Here is an 8,757-nt window from a genome sequence, read left to right as displayed (position 1 = left end):
TCCCAGTTCTTAATTACAACCCCATGCTACCCAGGACACATGTTCATTTTCCTTATGGTCCTTATGGTACATCCAGATGTCTCATTAATTATTTTTTATTTTTTGCCATTCTGGGTATTGAACCAGGGCCTTTCACATGCTAAACAAGGGCTATATCACAGAGGTACACCACCAGACCCTCCCTCATTATTTATCACCCTACAAATACCATAGGACTTGCACTGTAGCTCTTATTCAATTATCTGTGATTTTGCTAAATGAGTTCCCACACAAGATAGAGTTCAAAATTACCTCCAACAGAGAAATGAAAACAATAACCACCTAGGTCTTTATTTCTTCATTATGAGTTGACAACTTGCAATTTACCATCTACAGCTGTTTTTAGTTTTGTTATTTAGTTTACTAAATAGCACTCCCAGTTATCTGCAGTAGGATCTTTTACCCCTGCTTAAGTGGAAGGGGTGTTCATAAATATCAATATTCACAGGTTTTGTCTTTTTCGTTGGAAGGATTTAGAAATGCTTGAAACTAATTTTGTTAGAAATGTTCTGTCAAAGTAATCCAGGTAAACCAGAGTCCTAGATCAGAGGACCTACTCTGGGAGTTTCAACAAACCAGGTCTAAGTGGTTGCCCCAAAATCAAACAGAAATGATAATGGTGAAAAGCAGGAAAATAACTTTTAATCAGTGTAGCTACCCAGGAAGAAAAGAAGACCCATATCCTTAGGCCTATCTTTGGGGCACTGCCATACAACGCAGGTTTAAACAGAGGAATAGGTGGAGTCAGGGAGGTAGGCACACTTCAGTAGTCTTGGTCAAACTCTGATCCAGTTGGTCGTTCTCTAAGTTCTGGTTCTGTAAGGTAACTCTGGACAATTATCACTTGAAGGGGCAATTTCCACTAGTTGCTCAGGATATCTATTTCTCAGACTTGTGATCCTAGAAGAAGGTAATTTAGTTCCTTCAAGATGATTGCTCCTGTTTTATGAAGAATTTTTATCCTGGAGGTGATCCGTCTACAAGACTTGTGCTGTTCCTGGAAGGTCTAGGACAATGACTGAGGACTTCTAGGTGCCCCTTTAGTGGTCTGGAACAGGATGCTGTAAATGTTCTGCAAACCTTGCTTCAGTCTTACATGGGAATGAGGTAGGTTGGGTAAATGGAAGGATAAGAAACCTTATATTACTAGTTTCTATATGCACAGTCCTTAAATGACTAACATGCCTATGTGCTGACAGGTCACAACTTTTAAGGTAATAAAGGAGTCAGACACAGACTGAAGGCAGAGATGCCAAGGTTTATCCTACTTTCAGTGACCTATTGGATATCTGTAGACCTAAGAGTTGCTGCTTTTAACAAAGGCTGCCAAAGTTCATGTTAAAATTTACAAGTTCTATGGAAGAAGGTGAAAGGTAGAGACAGTTTTATGCTTAAGAATCTAAAAACGATTAATCCTTTATTTTTTAATGTCCCCCATTCTTAATATAGGTAGAAAGAGGTGGGAGAGCCCCAAAAAGAGAGTGTCTTCTATATGTCATCAATCCAACACCCACTCGAATTTTCTTTTTTACCCAAGCAAGGAAATTGAAACTCAGAGGGGTCAGAAACTTGCCCCAAATAACAAAGGTGCCAAAACTCTGAGCTTCCACCTAAAGGCTTGACAAGGTTTCCTTAATTTTGTGTCCTCAGATCTACCATGACCCAAGAGGGCTTGCTTGGTAGGCACTTGTGATCAACATCACAGATCAGGGATCCTAAGCAGGCGAGTGTCACCCTGAAGCCCTGCTTTCCTTCCTGGCTTACTCCTATGTGACAGGGTTGGTCAAACAGTATGAATGCCTTGATTGGGGAAGTTAAAGAAATCCCAAATTATTGATGACTGTGTGTGGAATACAGAGGCCTTTGGGGAGAAAGGTGAAATGGAAGGAGTTGATGGTAGCATGGTCACAGGTGCTACTAATTCATCTCATGCGCACAAAATTCAAGGTTTCAAAGGAAGTTGACTTTTTCTTTTTTGGCCTCTCCTACTTTTTCTGAAACAACCACTTGGGAGGCATAAGAAACAAACCAATCACAAGACAGCACCTTGGAGAGGGTTAGAATTTCTACCTCACACACTGCATTTCATAGTGTTCCCCATGGAAAGTGGATTGAAGTGGCCATCAACAACCCAGAAGGGAGCAGGTTAGAGTCTCCGGAGGAAAAACACCTGGCACTCCTTCCAGTTTGAAAATGTTGAAAATGGGGACCAGAAAGAACACATATACCATCAATCAACAAATATATGAAAAAATGTTCAGTATCTCTCACAATTAGAGAAATGCAAATCAAAACTAAGATTTCATCTTGTTCCCATCAGAATGGCAATTATCAAGAATACAAGAAACAATAAATGTTGGTGAAGATGTGGGGGAAAAGGTCCACTCATACATTGTGGTGGGACTGCAAATTGGTGCAATCACTCTGGAAAGCAGTATGGAGATTCCTCAGAAAACTTGGAATGGAACCACCATTTGACCCAGTTATCTCACTTCTCCATAATACCTAAAGGGCTTAAAAAGCAACATACTACAGTGACACAGCCACATCAATGTTTGTAGCTAAGCTATGGAACCAAACTAAGTGCCCTTCAATAGATGAATGGATAAAGAAAATGTGGTATATATACACAATGAAATATTACTCAGACATAAAAAAGAAGGAAGTTATGGCATTTGCCAGTAAATGGATGGATCTGGAGACTATCATGCTAAGTAAAATAAGCCACTTCCAAAAAACCAAAGGCCAAATATTCTCTCTAAATGTGGATGCTAACACACAATAAGGGTGGGGGGAGGGAAGAACAGAAGTTCACTGGATTAGACAAAGGGGAATGAAGGGAAGGTAGAGGGGATGGGGACAGGAAAGACAGTAGAATGAATCAGACATAACTTTTATGTTCATGTCTGAACACATGACTAGTGAAACTTCACATCATGTACAACCATAAGAATGGGAACTTATACGTTATGTATGGATAATATGTCAAAATACACTCCACTATCATGTGTATCTAAAAAGAACAAATTAAAAAAAAAAGAAAAGACTCTCATGATACCTCCTTGTTATCCCCTAGGGTGTTGTAGCCAGGAACTACCTTGAGAGGGGAGTTGGACTGCTTTAAGAGTCAAAAATCTCTGCAAAATCCCATTTCTAGGACCCCAAAGACATCCCACTGCACTGCTTCAGCCTGTTGCTGACTTGCAAACTAAACTTGTCCCAGCAGAGGGGCTCTGACTCAAACCTGCTGGGTGCCCTGCATGGCAGGAGAAAGCTGTTGCCACATGCTGAGGAGCAGAGGACACTAGCCTTGTGACCCAGGAGATCTGGGAGTCTGACTTCTGAGACCAGGGGTGGCCAGCCACATGTGGATTTGGGCCAGTGGCAGGACTGAAGGCAGTTCTCGCCACTCCTCCCAGCTCCAGCTCACAGACACCTGCTACTGCCAGGGCAGGAGGAAAACACTGGGTTCCTTGGCCGTGCCACCCACAGGGTGTGCCGAGATGACCTTGAGCAGTGTTGGCTCCGGCGGTCACCCCCCTCAGGGTACAGGTCAAAGGAGGTCTGGAGAGAAAATTTACTCCATTCTCGCAGCATCCTGTTTCCACTTGCTCTCAGGTGGGCACTTCGGATGAAAGTATCAGGAAGGGAAAAGGCACATCCATCACCCTGTCCTGGTTAGAAGTGGCCAAAGGGGCCCCTGAAGGAACCTCCCACACACTGGCTACCCCATCCATGCTCGCTCCTGGGTGGCACTGGGACTTAAAGCCTCTGTGTGTTGGGGGGACCTGGGCCATCATCCTCTCTTCAAGAGCACACATCTTGGGCAGGCTTAGGTACCACTCCTGAGTGGGCAGTCCCACGGCAGCAGAAAAAAGGAGCACCAGTTCCTGCTGCCACCACACGTGCCAGTTCCCAGGCAGGTCAACCCCACACCTTATCTGATCATGGCTGCTGTCAAGACTTGCTGTGAGCACCACAGAGAGGGTGCTGTGGTTCTCACCACTGCCTTTCCCCTTGAAGTACTGAGGCCTGGCAGACAACAAGGGCCTCAGGCCCCTCACCACTGCTGGTGCCGCCCATGCCACCTGTGCCCTAGGCCCTTGCTAATAACACAGCCAACACCAGCAGTGCCTGATGAAACAGCACCATTCAACTCGAACTCTCGTTGTAGGAGCAGCTACACAGGGTGTACCCATATCTACTGCTGTCTACATCGTACCTGTCTGAAATGCTAATGTCCCCATTCTTGTGTGGACAGCTGAGACAGAGGGTCTCTCCAATTCTGACAAGCTACATACTGTGCCCAAACTCATTAATTACAGCCAAAGAAAATACAGTATCTACATTACTGTTCCCAGCTGGAAATAAAGCCAATATTGCATAACAAATCAACACCCTAAGATACCTCTTCAGAAAAAAACTGCTTACTAAGAATGTCAACTCATAAAAGTGGCAGAGCTGGCTGACTCACTAGGTACACAAAACTCAATACAAGATCACTAAAAATATGTAAGACAAGATAAGATAATATGATACCTCCAACAGATCATAATTCTCTAGTAATAGATTTCAAAGAAATAAAAAATGGATGAAACGCCTAATAAAGAACTTTAAAAAGTTCAATGATATCCAAGAGAATACAGATAAACAGTTAAATGAAATTAGGAAGACAATACAGGATATGAATGAAAAACTCAGCAAAGGGACTTTGAAAAAGAACCAAACACAAATCTTGGCAATGAAGAGTTCAATAAATCACATAAAAATTCAGCTAAATCCTTGACAATAAACTAGATCAAAGGGAAGTTCCTTTTTTGTTTTGTTTTGTTTTGTTTTGTTTTTGTCTTTTTTGGAACTGGGGGGTTGAACCCAGGGCTTTGCAAATGTGAGGAACTTTGCCACTGAGCTACATCCCACCCCAAGAAAGAATATCTGAACTTGAAGATAGATCATTTGAAATATTCTATTCTGAGAAAGAATTAATTAATGCATTCATTCATTAATTCAAGATCTTTGGACAGCATTAAACCAATAAACATACATATCTTTGGAAAACCTAAAGGCAAAGAGGTAAAGATTAAGGGCATAGGAAACCTATTTAATAAAATAATAGCAGAAAAATTCCCTAACAATGGGAAAGACATGGTCATCCCAAATAGACATGACCAGAAAGAATTTCACCATGACATATTATCATCAAACTGTCGAAAGGACAAAACAAAGGAAGAATTTTTAAGTGTGCAAAAGAAAATCACCAAGTCACATTTAAGAGTATCCCCTTTAGGCTAACAGCAGATTTTTCATCAGAAATCCTATAGACCAGGAAGGAATGCTATGATATATTCCATTTCTGCAAGAAATTACTATACCCAACAAGGTTATCCTTCCAAAACAAAGACGAAATATCTTCCAAGGTAAGCAAAAATTGAGGGAATTAATGACACCAGATCAGACTCGCAAAAGATGCTTAAGGGAGCATTACACTCTGAAGCGGAAGAAAGAGAACTAGCATCAAGCTAACATGTGAAAGTATAAATCCCACCAGGAGAGTAGGCACACAAAGGAGAAGTAGAAAGTTATCAAACAATATCAATACAGTAAAACACCAAGCCACAAAGATGAACAAGAAAGAAAGAAAAGAACTATTTTCAAAACAAATGGAAGAAAATCAACAGAACAAGAAGAATACGCCCTTATATTTTTCAATGATAACCTTGAAATAGACTAAATTCTTCAATTAAAAGATACAGAATGGATCTTTTTATAAAAGGCAAAAACTATGTTTTCTATAAGAAATTCACTTCACAAGTACAGGGACACATAGATTGAAAGGGAAAGGATGGAAAATAATATTTCAAGCCTATGGAAACCTCAACTGAGCAGGAGTAGCTATACTTATATCTGACAAAATAGGTATTAAGAACAAAGCAGTAAGAAGAGACCAAGAAGGTCCTATATAATGATTGAAGGTTTAATTTATCAAGAAGATATAATAGGGACTGAGAATATGGCTCAGTGGTAGAGAGGTTGACTAGCATGCATGAGGTCATGGGTTTGATCACCAGCAATGCACAAAAAAAAAAGAAAAAGATGTAAAAATTATAAATGTGCATACAACTAATGTTGCAACACCCAATATTATAAAACAAACATTAGACCTAAAGGGAGAGAGAGCCTCTAATACAAGAGCAATGGGGTATTAAAATACCCCAATCTAATCAATGGGCAGAGATCATCCAGACAAAAACATCAACAAAGAAACATTAGAATTAAACTATACTATAGATCCAATGAACTTAGCAGACATTTACAGAATATTACATCCAACAGCTGCAGAAACACTCTTTTATCAGCACATAGAGCTTTCTCCAGGATAGACCACATTAAATCTCAAAACAAGTCTTAACAAACTCCAAACATTTGAAATCATTTCATGCCTCCTTTCTGATTACAATGGAATAAAACTAGATGTCAACAAGAAAAGAAGCTTCAGAAATTATACAAATACCTAGAGACCAAACAACACTTCTAAATGAATAAAATAGGTCTTTGAGAGAGTCAGAAGGAAACTTTTAAAAAAATCCCTTGAAATGAAACAAAATAGAAACATTATGTATCAATGATTGTGGATGCAGTACCTACAAAGAAGGAAGAAAGAAAGAATTCAAATAAATAACCTAATGATGCATACAAAGAACTTAGAAAAGCAAGAGCAAACCAAACCCAAAATCCATAGAAGGGAAGAAGTTATAAAGATTAGAGCAGAAATAAGTAAAATAGAGACTGAAAAGATCAATGAAACAAAGAGATGGTTCTTTGAAAGATAAACAGAATTGAGAAATCTTTAGCTAGAATAGTCAAGAAAAAAAGAGAGAATACCCAAATAAATAAAATCTTAAGCAAGAAGAGATACATTGTAAGAAATACTACAAAAATAAAAATGATCATTAGAGATTATTTTGAAAGATCGTATCCTAGCCAATAGGAAAATCTATTAGCAGTGGACAAATTTCTGGTCACATATGACCACCAAAATTGAACAAGAGAACATAAAACCTTGTTAAACAAATAAAGGTAATGAGATTCCATCAGTAATAAAAAGCCTCTTAACAAAAAAAATCCCAGAACCAAATGGCTTCACTGGTGAATCTTACCCAAATTTTGAAGAAGAACCAATGCCAGTTCTTCTCAAACTATTCCATAGCATGGTTTTCTATAAGGCCTGCAGTATTCTGTTAACAAAACCCAACAAGGCCACAACAACAGCAGCAAAAACTATACAACAATATTCCTGATCAACTCAAATTGCAAATTCTCAACAAAAAATACTAGTAAAACAAATTCAACAGGTTATAAAACAGATCATACACCCCCATCGAGGTGGTTTCAGTCCAGTGACGCAAGCATGGTTTGACATATGTAAACAATAAACATTAAATCGACACGATGAAGAAATATAAAAGAATCATACAATCAGCTCTTTCCAGCCGGCGCCCAGTGATGGGTATCTCTTGGGACAACTGGCACAAGCGCTGCAAGACTAGGGGAAAGAGAAAGCCCTACCATCAGAAGCAGAAGTATGAGTTGGGATGCCCTGCTGCCAACACGAAGATTGGCATACACACCGTCCAAGTGTGAGCAGGCAAAAAGAAGTACAGGCTTTGAGGCTGGACGTGGGGAACTTCTCTTGGGGTTCTGAGTGTTGTACTTGTGAAACAAGGATCGCTGATGTTGTCTACAGTGTGTCCAATAATGAACTGGTCCGCACCAAGACCCTGGCGAAGAACTGCATCATGCTCATTGATAGCACGCCATACCAACAGTGGTTCAAGTCCCATGAGGCACTGTCCCTGGGCCGCAAGAAGTGGGCCAGGCTTACTCCTGAGGAGGAAGAAATTTTAAACAAAAAGCAATCAAAGAAAATTCAAAAGCAATAGGATGAAAGGAAGAAGAAACCAGCACTCTCCTAGAGGAGCAGTTCCAGCAGGGCAAGTGTCTTGCCTGCACCGCATCAAGACCAGGACAGTGTGACCCAGCAGATGGCTCCGTGCTAGCAGGCAAGGAGTTGGAGTTCTATCTGAGGAAAATCAAAGCCCTGAAAGGCAAATGAGTCCTCCTCCCTCCTGTCTTAGCTCATGTAATAAAAGTGCTATTGTTCTATGAAAAAAAATCATACCATCATCCCTTGAATGCAGGAAAAGCATATGATGAGATTAAACATCCCTCCATGATCAAAGTCCCAAATAAATTAGATATAATGGATCATACTTCATCATACTAATGTCAATATGCCAAACCCATAGCCAAAATCACATTGAATGGGAAAAGGTGAAAGAAAGCATTTCCTCTAAGATTAAATAACAAGACAAGATGCCCAATCTTGTTGCTTGAATTTAAAAAATTACTAGAAATTTTAGCTAGAGCAATTAGGTAAAAGAAAGAAAGAAAGGGCATAACAATAAGAAGGGAGGAAATAAAAGTATCCCCGTTTGTAAATAAGATGATTCTATACACAGAAAAAAACCAAAGACTCCATTAAAAGAGCTTAAGAACCAATAAATTGGATAGAGTAGTAGGTTATAACATCAACATACAAAAATTAGTAGTTTCTTTATATGCCAATAACAAATTTGCTGAGAAATAAATCATGAACTTTATCCCAACCACAATAGCCACACAAAAATAAAAACAAAAATAGACTTAACTAAGGGAGTG

At 39.6% G+C, this 8,757-nt stretch overlaps 1 pseudogene across 1 annotated transcript; it reads left to right on the top strand.

The window, feature by feature from the left end:
* The first annotated feature begins 7,542 nt into the window (after positions 1–7,542).
* LOC306643587 (small ribosomal subunit protein eS8-like) lies at positions 7,543–8,253 on the top strand (annotated as a pseudogene). The gene has a single exon. The product of its transcript is annotated as a small ribosomal subunit protein eS8-like (transcript).
* The last annotated feature ends 504 nt before the right edge of the window (positions 8,254–8,757 follow it).

This window comes from Sciurus vulgaris (genome assembly GCF_902686455.1).
Source record: "Sciurus vulgaris genome assembly, chromosome: 14".
Lineage (NCBI taxonomy): Eukaryota > Metazoa > Chordata > Mammalia > Rodentia > Sciuridae > Sciurus > Sciurus vulgaris.
This window is presented reverse-complemented; position numbering and strand designations above follow the sequence as displayed.